We start from the raw sequence: 16,273 nt of genomic DNA on the forward strand, positions 1-16,273 counted from the left end.
GTCACACAGCTGACAATTGGCGGAGTCGGGATTTGAACCCATGACCTCTGACTCTCAAGCCCGGGCTCTTTCCATTGAGCCACGCTGCCTCTCTAATGAGACCTCCTCCCATCCTCTCTCCCCCCCTACCAGACACTACCCCCCTCCTGGAGGAGGGGCAACTACTTCCAGCTCCGGAGACGAGGCCGGACCGGGCCTGGGCTGGCAGGCCCACCCCTCGGGCAGCGCTTCCGACACGGGGTCAAGTTGCTGTCGGTTTTAGGAGTCGCCCCGTGCCCAGGGCACAACCCTCTGCCCCGGGCAAGGGAAGAGGGACAAGAGGTGGTCACCTGCACCGGCCATCCTGAGTCCCAGCAAGGACGGGGGGCGGGAAGGGACTTGAGTGAGCTGGAGGCCCCCGGCCAACAGAAGAGATAGTAATGATGACATTTATTAAGCGCTTACTATGCGCAAAGCACTGTTCTAAGCGCTGGGGGGGATACAAGGTGGCCTGGTTGTCCCACAGTGGGGCTCACAGGCTGAATCCCCATTTTACAGATGAGGTAACTGAGGCACAGAGAAGGGAAGTGATTTGCCCAAAGTCACACAGCTGACAGTCGGCGGAGCCGGGATTTGAACCCATGACCTCTGACTCCAAAGCCCGTGGTCTTTCCACTGAGCCACGTTAGGAGGCTTTTCCAGGGACGGCCGTTTGGGGTCTTGATTTTCCCGGAATATTTAAAAGGAAGCGAAGTGGAGGATGGGCCTCCTTCCCTTCCCCACAGCACCTGTATATATGTATATATGTTTGTACATATTTTTTACTCTATTTATTTATTTATTTTATTTGTACATATCTATTCTATTTATTTTATTTTGTTAGTATGTTTGGTTTTGTTCTCTGTCTCCCCCTTTTAGACTGTGAGCCCACTGTTGGGTAGGGACTGTCTCTATATGTTGCCAATTTGTACTTCCCAAGCGCTTAGTACAGTGCTCTGCACACAGTAAGCGCTCAATAAATACGATTGATGATGATGATGATGATGGGCTGCCACGGACCCACCCAAAGCATCGTGTTCAAAATACCTCCGGCCTCGCCCACTACGCAGAGGCGATCTACATTTAAAGGACGAGGTGAATGGAGACTCGGAACCAAAGCTGTTGGGAACAAGAGGACAATTTAAATAGAATCGGGCCGGGCCTCTAAAGGCGTTTGCCTCGTGTGTCCAATCAATCAATCAATCAATCAAGCAATCAATCGTATTTATTGAGCGCTTACTGTGTGCAGAGCACTGTACTAAGCGCTTGGGAAGTACAAGTTGGCAACATATAGAGACAGTCCCTACCCAACAGTGGGCTCACAGTCTAAAAGTGTCCAGCGACGGACACAGGGGAGTCCTATATAAGACCGGTAGTGACCCCCCAACTCTCCCTTAGTTCTGTCTGTACGGACTGGGGGCGAGGTGCGATGCCTTCCGAGAAGCGTGTGTACCTCGCAACTTGAGGCCTAGGATGCAGAACTCAGTGAGGTTGACGACCCAGGTAGTAGTCACTCCTATTGTGGGAAAGCAAAAGAACAGCCGGGAAAATGAGTCTGCCTCCCCCCACCCCCCCCCCCAAAAAAAATCATTCTTAATCCAACATTTTAAATTAGTTCCCTAAAAGCTTCCCCTAACCCGGCTCCCGATACTTAACAAATCAGGTTGTCATTATCGGCCAAATAGCTGCGAACGTGCATCTCGTATTAGACGTAACCGTAACCTGAGCGATGTTCAGCCTTTAAAAGCAGATTTGGGGGGTGAACTTTTCACCACCAGTCCGACAGGTCAAAAAGAGTAAGAAGAATTTGGGGTAACAGTCCCTCCCCACCGCCTCAAGCCCGAATTCACGGTACTAGAGCCTGCTTTTATTATGGTTGAAGTTGCAGTTCGGAAAGAGAGACGTTCCTCTTAGAGAATCCGGCTTTTTTTGTTTTTGTTTTGTTTTGTTTTGGTCAGCACAGCGGGAATTCCCGAGATCTCACACTTAGACGCCGCCTGGAAGCCACAGCTTCAAACTCGGGGGGATCGTTCTTCTTTTCCCAAGAGACCCACCCGTTAGGTAAGGTTTTTGTTTATGGCTCTATGGAGGTTAGTTTTTAGCGCTTTCGGGACTCCGTGCGTTGGTTCGTGACTTCCATCTTCAGCTTGTTTGTTAGGTTGCTACATATTTTCAAATATATTCACTTTGCCCTATGGTTTTCACAGTGAAGCAAACCCGATGCGGTACAAATCGTTGTCTCGTCTGTGCTGATTGTATCTGCTTTGCTTGTATTCGACACCCACGGTATGGTTTTCAGCAGTGTATGTGGCATGGCATGAAGGATTTGTTGTGAATAGTTGTGTTAAAGCGTTGGTTTTCAGTAGTCCTGCAAGCAATGGTTTGAGAGCGCTCTCCCCCCCGCCTTTTCTTTCATTTCTCCCTCCTATAATTTCACAATTCAGTACTGTGCAGGGAGCTAGGCATTTTCAAGAGATTCCTTATCAATATTTACTTTAATAAACCTCACCTGAATCATGATTAATGCTCCCATCCACATGATAGAGATATCCCAGCTGGTAGTTATCGTAGCCTGCTCCTTTTAGTTATTTGACTTTTTACTCTTGTCCTCGCAAATGTGATTTGCTATTTTTAACCTCTCATTTTATTTGTCTTGAGTTCCAGCTCACTGTTATGCTCATGTGCTAGGGAAGTGGATGGGTCTGCATTGCGCGGAAGAGGAGAGGCGTGGATGGGAAGATATGGGGAGGAGAGCAGAAGTGGGAGGTCAGAGTTTAAAACTACCCCACCCTACCCTATCTGACGCTCACAAATAGTGGGGCAAGAGGGATAAAAACGTGTAATTGATCAAAGGAAAGAGTGTAACAACATTCCAGTTGTTTCATTGTATTTACCTAAAGGTAAATTATATCAATCCCTATGGAAAAACTAGGGCCACACTAAAGCGGGAAGTGTCTCCTAAATTCCAGCCTGCTGGTATTTTGAGTACGTGTAACAACTTGGACCATAGGTATCTTCTTCCTTCTATAATTCAGATTTGGCCTTTGTTATGACTTACCAATGTGAAAGGAAAGGACTTTTAAAAATCTTTTAAAGTTTAAAAAAAAGCAGAATTTTTTTTTTTTTTGGGGGGGGGCTTAATTTGCCTCTATCTTAAAAGAGCAAATTTAGCAGAGCACATGTTCCTCTGTTTATTCCAAGTGTGGCCCAGTTGAGAAATACAGCCGTTACAAACCATTGGACTACTGTATCACACCCCAGGAGTGCTGAATTGCTTTCAAGGTGATGTGAATTCCTCCTGGATGGCACATTGGAGGAACATATATGACCGGATGAATAGACAGACATAGATGAATTGCTTTCATTTCAATGATTTTTCCATGTTGTATGTGTATAGTTCTTGAATGTGCGAACTATGGCTACTACGTTTGAGAATCCCAAATGCATACCCATCTACGCTCAGTGTGCAGCCAACCGACTTCCCTGAAATAAACACTCTGTTTTTAGATCTGGGTTTTTCGTTCTTTAACAGAGGCTTCTTCCCCATAACTAGCACTGCTACTTTGTAATATTGCATCTAAGATGTGCAGTTGTCAAAGCCCAACTTTCTCCAGCTGTGAATTGTGATTGTGTTGTAGGGTTTTTAGAAATGTGATCTTTTTTGGTCTTTTTTTTTTTTTGGAAGGCATGAAGTTTTAATTATATTATTTCATTAGTTTTCTGAGTTTACTTTCAAAAACCAAGTAAGACTGGCTGGACCAAGACTTGAGTGTAGGCCAGCAAAGCGTGATATTGTTTTTTTGTTTTTAATCTCTGCTTTTCTGGTTAACCTGAGTTGATCAGACCATTCAATGAAGATAATCTAATTGGAATAAACCATAGGACAAGATTTTCTTCATTTTATTTTTTGGTGGGGTGAGTACATAGAATTTTGAGGTATGATCAAGGCCTATGGAAACTTACTTCTGCACTATCATCTTACAAAAGATCTATTTTATACTTTTGATTTTTCCAGTGATGTTTACTAATAGTTTGTTCTGTGATTCCTTTCTTTTCAAGAACCAAAATCACTTTATAGATATAGTTTTATTATCAATCAGTGATATTTCTCGAGGGTTTATTGTACTGCATTAATGGTATTTGTTAAATGCTTATTATGTGCCAAGTGTTTGGGAGAGTACAATACAACAGAGTTGGTAGGCACTTTCCTGCCCACAAGGAGCTTATTGTCTGCCACAGTAAAAATAAATGAAAAAAAAAAAACTGCTTCAGGAATGCTTCTTTCCTTACATCTGTTTTCAACATTTCTCTTGCTCTTATTCTTAGTTTGGGAACTCTTAGGGGACCAGGGACTGTGTCTAATTTATTTTATTTTGTTAATAGGTTTTGTTTTGTTGTCTGTCTCCCCCTTCTAGACTGTGAGCCCGCTGTTGGGTAGGGACCGTCTGTATATGTTGCCAACTTGTACTTCCCAAGCGCTTAGTACAGTGCTCTGCACACAGTAAGTGCTCAATAAATACGATTGAATGAATGAATGAATAATTTTTACCCATACATTTTTTCCCCAGTACTCAATACAGTGCTTTGCACATGTAACTGCTCAATGAAAACTACTACTACTACTACTACCACTACTACTACTAGGAGTCCCTTTTCCTCTGTCCTGAATCCACAGGAACCTCTCTTTCTCACTTCTTTTTCTCCTTTTCTACTCTACAGTCTTCTCCAGAATCTCTTTCTATTTCTTTTCTCTAGACTCTCTCCACCCATCCAACAGTCTTTTTCCTTGTCTTCTAATGTCCAAATTTTTGTCCGAAACTTGAATGTTCAAAACTCTCTTGTGCTGCTTCTCATGATTATTTTTTCCCCCCGATGGCCGCTCTTATTTAAATAGTCTAGCAGGGCAGGTTATCGTGGGGTGGCAAGTGGGTGTGGCCAAGAAATCCAGAGGGCAGATTAGGTAATTCTTTTTTACTTCTGATGTCTGAAACTGCCTTGGTTGGCCTCAACCAACCTCTTGGGGTCCAGAGCCAGAGAGAAGAACAAAGTTAGAATGAATTTACGATGAGTTACCATTCCCTGGAGCAATCTGCCCGCCCCACTATGCCTCAGCTGTTTGGTTTAGTTTGTAAGCCCACTGAGAAGAGACTGGGTCTTTCTTTTAGGGGGTGTGAAGAATGTAATTTGTACCCAATCCATGTTGGAATGTAAAAATATAAAAATGGTAAACACATCATCTTGCCAAAAATGCCCTTGAATAGACCAAGTTAGAGGAACCTTAGCGAAGCAGCCTAGTGGAAAGAGCCTGGGCCCAGGAGTCAGAGAGCATGGGTTCTAATACTGACTCTGCCATTTGTCTGCTGTGTGACCTTGGGCAAGTTACTTACCTTTTCTGTGCCTTAGTTACCTCTTCTGCAAAATAAGGATTAAGACTGTGAACCGTAGGTGGGCTAGGGACAGGGATTATCTTGTATCTACGCCAGCATGGAGTACACTGCCTGGCACATAGTAAGTGCTTAACAAATACAAAAGCCTTTATAGTTTATATCGCTGGGTGACTCCAAGAAACCTGACAACTGGGTGTCAGACCCTGCACTGACTATGTATTCAGTTTAAGATCGGGGTCTTTTGGATTTTACACTGACTGGGCCTGGGTTGGACTATATTCCACAGAAAAGCTGGGAGAAATTCTGTTGGCCTGGCAACCAGAGCAACCTCAAGGCATCTGTCTACACCCCAGTTTCCTCTTGTTTCCCCATCTTTTTTTTTCTTCCATCCAAAAAAGGAACATTTGCATTTTTTAATACATTCTAAGTCACTTACCACTTAGGTCTCTGTTCTGGCACAGGGAGCTAGCAGAGAGGAAATCTTTTGGTCCTCTAAAGAGAAGGTAATTCAGTCCGGGTTTGGCACCTGATTATTTTAATGAGCACTCCACTCCCAGTTCACCCTGATCTCAGTTTAGATTTCTAGAAGCGCTGAGAACAGCATCTAGATTTAGGGGCTGGGGGTTGGAAATGTTCATTTGGCAAATCCTTTCCACTGTGGTCTGAGAGAGCCTGGGTAGGTTGCCCTTTGCAGAGAGACAGGTTTCTTCTTGTTCAGGATGTGGCCTGATTAGAGACCGTCATTTTAGACATTTGATATAAATATTTTTCAATTATATCAAGTCTACTGATTTACTGCAAAAGATTCAACCATCTGTTGTGCTCTGGTGTCCAGAGATCATGGCAGAATGGTGCCGTGCTTATCATTGGAAATAATAAAATATGTACTTTCTGAGTAGATTTTTTTCTTTGGATTTTCAATTTGCTTGCCATGGTTTATCTTCTGACAATACCTATCAGAATGGGGAGCCCATGTTGGCCATGACCTGTGAGGAGTTCTGTATTCTTCCTCCAGGTTTAGAAGAAGCATTTGTACTTTCCCTTTGGCTTATCGGGTTTAAACATGGTGATTAGCACTGATTTTGGAAACTCGACAACCATCCATAAGGTGCCGTTATCTGGAGAGACTGGAATTGGAAGGTCATCTGTAAGAACTGCCTACTTGACATCTGATTGCTTTACAAGTGAATAAGTGCCAAGGGACTATAAAATAGTCCTTGCTCGTGAAATAAGTACAGCACAGGGACACTGCACAATATTGCCAGCTGTACATTTCAGCTCTTCCTGGAGAATTCTTCTGGATAGGGCAGGCAGCAAAATCCCTCTTTGTCCTCCTCCAAAGGCTGAGTTTAAACAGTTTACGTACACAGATAGCTTCACAGCTCATGGCAGCCACTCAAGTCATTCAGCTTCTAAATGGTTGCATCTTTTGAGTCATAATGTGAGCATCACCCAGGGAGCTGAGTCATATATTAATCTACATAATAGAGGAATTGTATTCAGGAAAGCAAATCGGGATTTAGGACTCTGGGTTTGATTCTCCCCTACTACACTGGAAACTCGTCCAGGGCAGAGAACAATGTCTAATTTATTATTTGTAACTTCCCAAGTGCAGAGTACATGATTCTGCAGTAAGTGGGGGACCAGGAAAGGTAGATGATGAAAACGATGGTGATGAAATGATCCACGGAAGAACTATGTACTGGCACTGTTTTTTAAATAAGAATCTCATAAAAAGATAGAGTTAATGGATTAGGCCAGATTCGCAGCCCGCTGAAGATGTTTTAGAGTATTTCTTATTGCTAAATATTAATAAGTTGCATACTAAAGAGAGTTTGCCTCATTCTACATTCTGTACAGTGCACATACAACTGTAGACTGTAGATGTAGATGTTAAGTTTAATAAATGTTAAATATTGCCCTTAACAATAATGATGCCAGTTGAAAATGACATTAATGGTGTTTAATTGTACTTTATTCATTCCAGAAAAGCCAGTTCTAGGTACGAGGGAAATATTCTTTCAAAATATGTGTTAATAAATCAATTGTATTTCTTGAGTGCTGACTATGTGCAGAGCACTGTACTAAGCTCTTGGGAGAATATAACATAACAGTAGCAGAAAAACATTCCCTGCCCGTAGAGAGCTTATAGTCTAGTGGAGAAGCTTACAGGACAAATCGATCAGAAATATCTTGAGAATCAATGGTTTTAAAAATGAAAATTTTTATGAGTTCAAAGGAAAAGTTCCATTAAATATATTTTAGTTTAAGGCATTGTGAAAACAAGTTAGGGCTTTTGTTGGCAACAAATCCATTTTTTCCCTTTCTAATATTACCAAAATTTGCAAAAGCAGGAAACTAGGAAGAAGAAAGGGAAAACCATTGAAAGCAAATCCTTTTGTATCACAGATTTGCTTTTTTTTTAACCTTGCAATATGTTGCCTCTGCTTTGGAGCAAAGTAGTTATTTATGTTCAAGAGAATATGAAATCCCATAACCAAGGCTCATTATAGGTTGCACCTAAATTTACAAGTGTTCTCAGGTTGAAAGACGGCAAAGGGGGTAGATAGAAAATGTAAAATGAAGTTTTGTAGCTTTTTACTGAGACATGTATTCTGAAACTAGGCTAGATTATCTGATACAGATAGGTTTTTCAGAATGAAGAAGAGTCGAGATTTTAATTTGAAAGATTTGACTGGTTTGTTTTGTGGACTGAGAGTTTCCAGAAACTGCATAGAATTCTTAAGACACTTGATTATTGAGGAATTAACCATCCGTCTATCCAGTCTGTGAAACCTTCAGGCCCTGTGCTTCTTCTGGTCCAACCCCTGACATGTCTTTGGGCTGATTCATTGCACCTTAGTTTGTCCACCAGAGGGAGGGAGGTAGAAATAAAAAGATGAAATGAAAATCCAACATTTTTTTTCATTGTAAATCAATTTACCAAATAGTTAAGTGGTGCTGATTGGGTATGAGGAATAGAGTTAGGGAAGAAGAGGTTGAAATTAGGGCTTAAAAATGATGTGTTTAGCCTATTGTTGCATTTCATTTCTCTAGTCCCTATTCCAAGGACAGTACGGAGTTTTCTTAACCTAGTTTGTTTTATGAAGAAGTATTGTATTGACAGTGATAGGTCCCAGAAATAGTAGAGAAAAAAAGTAGCAGGATAGACTGGTGGGATTTTTACTAACACAGTAACAATTTCCTATATTGCTTACCCGAAACTTTGCTTTGCTAAGGACAGGAATAGATAAGTTTTTGCAGTCCATATTTAATTGTATTGTTAAGGAAAGCCAGTGGAGGAAACTGTCACAAAGATCATTTTTTGCCCAGTTCCCTAATTAATCCAAATCCGGAGCATCTATCTCTAGAAACTACATCCAGCTCTGCTCCCTCATTATTTCTATCCTCAGTGTGCATTATATATTCTTGTTGGTCAAGCATCGGTCTTTTCCAGCCATGTGCACATAAGCATAGGATCAGATAGGATCTTATTGGCAGTAGTGTAATCTTGGGAAATAGCTCACTCATTCTACCTCTCTGTCAAGCACTTAGCACAGTGCTCTGCACACAGGAAGCGCTCAATAAATATGATTGAATGAATGAATGAATTTGTGTTCATATACCTGTTAGATGCTTCTAGACTGTGAGCCCCCTGTTGGGTAGGGACCATCTCTATATGTTGCCAACTTGTACTTCCCAAGCACTTAGTACAGTGCTCTGCACACAGTAAGCGCTCAATAAATATAATTGAATGAATGAATGAATGCTCATAGGCCAATGTCATTTGTGCTCTTTATGTCTTCATTTGAGTTTGTCTGTTTGTGTCAGGACTATACCAAGGCAACCCTCACCTGTGGCTTGAATTTTGTTTCAGTGAGCAGCCACCTAACAGCCGACCCAGTGGGGCGGCAGAAATAATGACTTCTACAGCTTCCCTGTGTACGAGCCCCTTTCTCCCACTTCCATTCTTTGTAGATTACGGTAGAGCCTTTGAGGGAGGCATAAAATTATTGACAAATTGAGTAATTGATATAAATGATTGAATATACAGTTGAATATGTAAGTGCTAGAGATGGCTGACGGTTCTATGTGACTTGGGGTTCCTGGATATTAATCAGGGAATGCTTTTGGGAGGACGGGGGCTTAAGGAGGGCTTTGAATATTGGGAAGGCTGTGATCATTCTGGTAGTTACTGAAATGTCAACTGCTGAATAGGGAAAAAACAGAGAAAAACACACTTCATAAAACAAAGGACGATAAAGAACTAGATGCCAGAGCAAGTAAAGTGGGTCATATAGCCTGTTCACTAACTCACTGCCATACAGGGGTAGAGTCTGCAGCAGGGTCTTGGTGACTTGAGAATTTCTTTTTCTTAGAGAACATTCCACTCAGCTGATGGCATTTATCCAAACAAATCCAGACAGTTCTGAGCCCAGAAAGAAGGAAGCTGGTACCGTTAGCCAAGCTTGACATTTTTAATTCAGTGCTTCTGTTGAGGCTGGATGCAGTAAACCAATCCATCAGTCAATTTAGTGAATGCGTACTGGGCACAGAGCACTTTACCTAGTGCTTGGGGGAGTACAGTACTGTAGACACAAAGGATACCACCCTTGCCTTCAAGGATTTGATAATGTAATGGGCAGGGGGGGAAGACACAAAATTATTTACGGATAAGAGAAAAAGAGAAAAAAAATATGGACAAAAATTTAAAGTACATAAATCATTATGTCCGAAAGTGCTGTGGGTTCTGGTGGGTGTATAAAGCGCTGAGGTGGTAGGAGGATACGACTAGGTGAGATTTCTCGGGGCACGCCTTCTGGGGTAATGGAGGCAGAGCTCAAATAATAATTTTTCAATGCTCAACCAACCCAAGAAAATAGAGCAAGACCTGGAGAACACAGAAAAGAAAGAGGCAAGTCTGGAGGCTGAGGAGTGGACACATGGGGAAAAGGAGGCAAAAAAGAATGAACAAATAAGGGGAAGATTATTTACAACATCATTTACAAATGAACTTCTGCTCTTTTGGCACTAACATCCTAGGTAACGTTTTAACTGGCCCACCTCCCTGCCCTCCCTGCAATAGGTTCTGTGCTTTTTGTGGGGAGGAGTTAAATCAAGGTGCATGTTTACTTTTGAGCATAAAGTGTTCCATGGATGGCCTCTAAATTCCTTTTCCAGGTCTAATAAGCACAACCACCACTACATGAATGCTTTATATCCAGGCAAGAAGTGTCCCAAAATCACAGCATAAATATTTTGTATCGTGTACGAGCAATGTAGAATTTCAGGGGTTGAGAATTGGGCTTATTGCTGTGGAATATTTTGGGGACTCTGACACATTCTGACAAGAAGGAATAGGAACATACTGTTTCCTTGCTTCTATACTCTGCCTTGGCATTAGGGGGAACGATGTCCTTGCTGCATGTGAGCATACTAACCCAGAGGACCAGAGGTCATGGCATTCATTCATTCAGTCATATTTATTGAGCACTTACTGCATGGCAGGGAGTGCTGCTATGTGAAATCCCCCCTTTTTCCTTCTTCCACCTCCTTTGGGATTGTGGCCCTGAACAGAGGTGCAGTGTTAGTGCCTTGCAGGTGGCAGATTGGGTTTATTGAGCTGTGTTGTATTGAATGTAGGTGTGCTCCCTCCCCAATTACTCGACATGGTAAATATTTTATGTTAGGTTTTTAGCGGTGCAGCAAGTATCAGGGAGCTGCTGGAGGAAAATGGCTTCTTTTTGGGAATGCTTGCAATATTTTCTTTCTCTTTGTCTCAGAAATCTTTCTGGCACTAACTTGTGCTAACCTCTGCCTTCTGTTGGGCTTCTCTGAAGTAATCATTTATGTCTATTTTTGAACATTCGGCTTGTTTCAGAATAGTGGGTGGATGGAGAAAACTGCAGGGACCCAGCCAATGGCCAACCTGGGTTGGATGACCAAGCCAATAGCTTCTTCAGTTCTCAACTGCAGGTTGGGAAAACACTGACCATTCTAATAACTTTTTCACTGAAGAAAATATTTATAAAATGTCAATAAACTATTACATGAACAAGTAATACGATATGGAATTATTTTTACACCATTTCTACAGAGCGCAAGATCTTAATCCAAACTTGGTATATTCTTGATAACAATTTACATGTTTATTTTGCCATCTGGTAAAATTTGTAAATTCATTCATTCAGTCATATTTATTGAGCACTTACTGTGTGCAGAACACTGTACAAAGTGTTTGGGAAGTACAAGTTGGCAACGTACAGAGACGGTCCCTACCCAACAAGAGGCTCACATGATATTTTTAAGAAGTACATTTCAAAATCACTTAAGCAACTTTGTCCTGGATAATATATATATATATTTTTACAAAAACCTTCAGTTCATGTTTCCCCACTCCTCAAGAAAACTCCAGTGGTTGCCCATCCACTTCCACATTAAACAGAAACGTCTTACCTTCGATTTTAAAGCACTCAATCACCTTGCACTCTCCTACTTCATCTGCTACTCTCTCCTACTATGTCCCAACCTTCTCGCTTACGTTCCTCTAATGCCAATCTCCTCACGGTACCTAAATCTCGTCTATCTCGCTGCTGATCTCACACCCACCTCCTGCCTCTGGCCTGGAACGCCCTCCCTTTTCATATCTGACAGACAATTACTCTCCCCACCTTCAAAGCCTTATTGAAGGCACATCTCCTCCAAGAGGCCTTCCCTGACTAAGCCCTCATTTCCACTTTTCTCACTCTCTGCTGAGTCACCCTAACTTGCTCTCTTTATTCACCCCCATCCCACAGCACTTTTAAAAATAGTAATAATAATAATAATAATGCTTGTTAAGTGCTTATTATGTGCCAAGCACTGTTCTAAGTGCTGGGCTAGATTCAAGTTAACCATGTTGGACACAGTTCCTGACCCACATGGGGCTCACACTCTTATCCCCATTTTACAGATGAGGGAAGTGAAGTGACTAGTCCAAGGTAACACAGCAGACATGCGATGGAGCTGAGATTAGAACAATGTCCTTCTGACTCCCAGGCCTGGGTTCTATTCACTAATCCATGTACATATCCATAATTTATTTATTTATATTAATGTCTATATCCCCCTCTAGACTATAAGCTCGTGGGGGCAGGGACTGTGTCTGTTATATTGTTGTGTTGTACTCCCTCAAGCGCATAGAACAATGCTCTGCACACAGTAAGCACCCAATAAGTATGATTGATTAGTATATGTCCTACCTTATATATCGCCAGGAAGGAATTTAAACAATTCTAAAAGAGCTGAATCCAGCAAAAATCCAAAGAACTTGCACATGCTCCTACTAATATTATAGAAATAATAATGCATAGTTTAATGCCCAACTGAGAGATTAGAGTGCTTGCTGAATTGTGCCAGACACGCTGTTAGAAGTGATGCAGAAAAGTCAGATTTATTTCCAAAAGCTACTGCTTGTCTATAAAATCAGGTTTTCCAGTAGCTCAGTAGGGCAACTAGGTAGCAGCAGTGAAGTATAGTTTCATAAATTTGGTGTAATGGCAACACATAAAGAAGCAGCGTGGCTCCTTGGAAAGAGCACAGGCTTTGGAGTCAGAGGTCATGGGTTCAAATCCCTACTCTGCTAATTGTCAGCTGTGTGACTTTGGGCAAGTCACTTAACTTCTCTCTGTGCCTCAATTTCCTCATCTGTAAAATGGGGATTATGTTGCCAATTTGTACTTCCCAAGCACTTAATACAGTGCTCTGCACACAGTAAGCGCTCAATAAATACAATTGATGATGATGATTAAGACTATGAGCCCCCCATGGGACAACCTGATCACCTTGTAACCTCCCCAGCACTTAGAACAGCACTTATTACTCTATTTATTTATTTATTTATTTTACCTGTACATATCTATTCTATTTATTTTATTTTGTTAGTATGTTTGGTTTTGTTCTCTGTCTCCCCCTTTTAGACTGTGAGCCCACTGTTGGGTAGGGACTGTCTCTATATGTTGCCAACCTGTACTTCCCCAACGCTTAGTACAGTGCTCTGCACACAGTAAGCACTCAATAAATATGATTGATTGATTGCTTTGCACATAGTAAGTGCTTAATAAATGCTATTATTATTATTATTATTAATTCCAAGGGATTTGAGTTTGCTATCTCTTGTGCCTAAATATCTCTTATGAAAAGGCGTGTAGTCTTGTGGATAGAATACAGGCCTGAAAGTCAGAAGGACCTGGGTTCTAATCCTGATTCCGCCACTTGTCTGCTGTGTGACCTTGGGCAAGTCACTTAACTTCTCTGTACCTCAGTTACCTCATCTGTAAAATGGGGATTAAGACTGTGAGCCCTCTGTGGGGCATGGGCTGTGATTATTTTATATCTGCCCCAGTGCTAAGTACAGTGCCTGGCACATGTTAACTACTTAAAACATACCACAAATAAGGGAAGATTATTATACAATGTGTTACAATGAACCTCAAGTGGATTGCATTTATCATAGTCTTTAACAGCATCATGTCTCTTTGGCCTTCTTTCCATCTCTGCTTATTGGTCTCACTAGTCTCAAAGGAACTACAAAACAGAGAAGAGTCTACCATGTTTTCTGGCCTTAAATTCACTCTTTTTCTTTTATTTGGGAACAATATAGAAACCTATTCTAGGTACAAAGAGTTCACCTGTATATGAATCACCAACTGCCCAATGCATAATTAAAGAGATTTGGTAAATAGATTTTAACAATAGCCAAATAATTCTTTACAGTAATATTTCTTTGTATTAATCTGTAGTAAAAAATAAACAAACCACCATGCAATTACAGATTCAGTAACTAGAGTAGTAGATCCTATGTTGTGAAGCAATTGCCTATTATTCCATTTTTATAGCCTCTAAATTTTATGGAATAAAATGATTTTGAACTCCCCAATTAAATGCTAATGATCAAATGTGGGAAGCAGTATGCCCTACGGGAAAAAAAAGCTGCCTGGGAGTCAGAAGACCTGGTTTCTAACATGGCCCTGCTAACTGCTTGCTGTGTGACCTTGGGCAATTCAATTAACTTCTCTGGGCCTCAGTTTCCTCAAGTGCAAAATGGGGATTAAATGCCACTTTTCCCCATGTGGGTCAGGGACTCTGTCCAACCTGATTAACTTGTATCTACCCCAGTGCCTGGCAAAGTAAGTGCTTAGCAAGTGCCATTAAAAAAAGTCATCTCAATATAAGCATATCTTGAATTTGTCTAGCATTTTTATTTCTTGCAAAGATGATTTCATGTCAGTCATCTGATCACAACTTTGTATCATCCTTATGAGGTAAGGAGAGAAAGGTATTCCATTCTGCATGTCATGAAACTGTGGCACAGCACAGAGAGGTTAAGCAATTTGTCTGAGGTCACACAGCTGTCCAGTGGCAGAGCTGACACAGAAGCCAGCACTTAGAACAGTGGTTGGCACATAGTAAGCACTTAACAAATACACTTAACAAATACCATCATCATCATCTCCTGACTCCCATTCCCTTTCCTTTAGACTCACTGTCTTTCTACAAGCTATAAAAATAGAAAATTCAAAATAACTCTGGGAAAGTGTTGAAGTTATGTATGACACATAGGTTACCAAAGGTGTTCTCTTTTTCTGGAAGTCAGATTAAATTTGGATGAATTCGTTTCTATAAATGGCTAATTTAGAATGTTTTTCATAATCAGAAAGTTGTAAAAACACAAAACGTATTTTACAACAGTAGTAGTAAATTTACTTCATGCTTTCACATAGACCCCATACTTGGCTTTTGAAGGCCAAGTCCAGTTAAAATTAGTCCCTTTAAGGGAACTCTGTTAAATTCTGTGATCTGTCTGCTGCCCCCATTAGACTGACTGTAATCTCATTGTGGACAGGGAACATGTCTATCAACTCTGTTGTATTTTACTTTCCCAAGTGCTTAATACAGTAAATGCTTAACAAATGCCATGATTGATTGATTGAGCTTTAGATTGTAGCCACTCACAGACTCTTAGTTTTGCTGTCAGTTGATGGTTAGTTGTACTGTGGCACCTGATATGCTAAGCAGGCTATCTACAGTGAAGGCTGAGTAAGAAACAGACAAATAGGTATCCACTGAGAGACAGGAAGAATGGGACCATTTCCTTTTTTTTTTGTTTGCTTTTTATGGTATTTGTTAAGCACTTACTATGTGCCAGGCTCTGCACTAAGCTCTGGGGTAGATACAAGCTAATCAGATTGGACACAGTCCAGGTCCCACATGGGCTCACAGTCTTAACCCCCATTTTACAGAGAAGTTAAGTGACTTTCCCAAGGTCACATAGTAGACAGGTGGAGAGCTGGGACTAGAACTCAGGTCCTTTTGACTCCCAGGCATGCTTTATCCAATAAGCTTCACAGCTTCTCAATCATCTATCAATTTATGCCAATCATCTTTCTTCCAAGCAACAAATGAGAAACCCAGCAGATGGAACAAAGGTGAGACTCTTAGAAAGCAGGAAGAGAAACTTAGATTTTTGTTTCCAGGAGTCTGAATATTTGAAATCAATGTATTTGAGCATTTTCTGTGTGCAGAGCACTGTACTAAGCACTTGGGAAAGTACAATACAAAGTCGATGGGATCCCTGCCCCCAAGGAGCTTATGATATACAGGGGCACTCAAACTGAAACTCTTCTCTAAATCAGAAAAGCACACGCACTTCTGGATTCTCTCACTTGTCGCTCATTTTTCTAAATTTACAGATCAGGAAACAATGCTGACTTCGACAGTTCATCCCACTATTAAACCATTTTTTAATAAGACAGCACATTCTTTTTGAACAGTTCAGTAACTAATAACTAGCTCTTGATTATCTTCAGGCCGTGAGCTCTGGCTTTTAG

This window comes from Tachyglossus aculeatus, chromosome 9 (assembly GCF_015852505.1).
Source record: "Tachyglossus aculeatus isolate mTacAcu1 chromosome 9, mTacAcu1.pri, whole genome shotgun sequence".
NCBI classification, from domain to species: domain Eukaryota; kingdom Metazoa; phylum Chordata; class Mammalia; order Monotremata; family Tachyglossidae; genus Tachyglossus; species Tachyglossus aculeatus.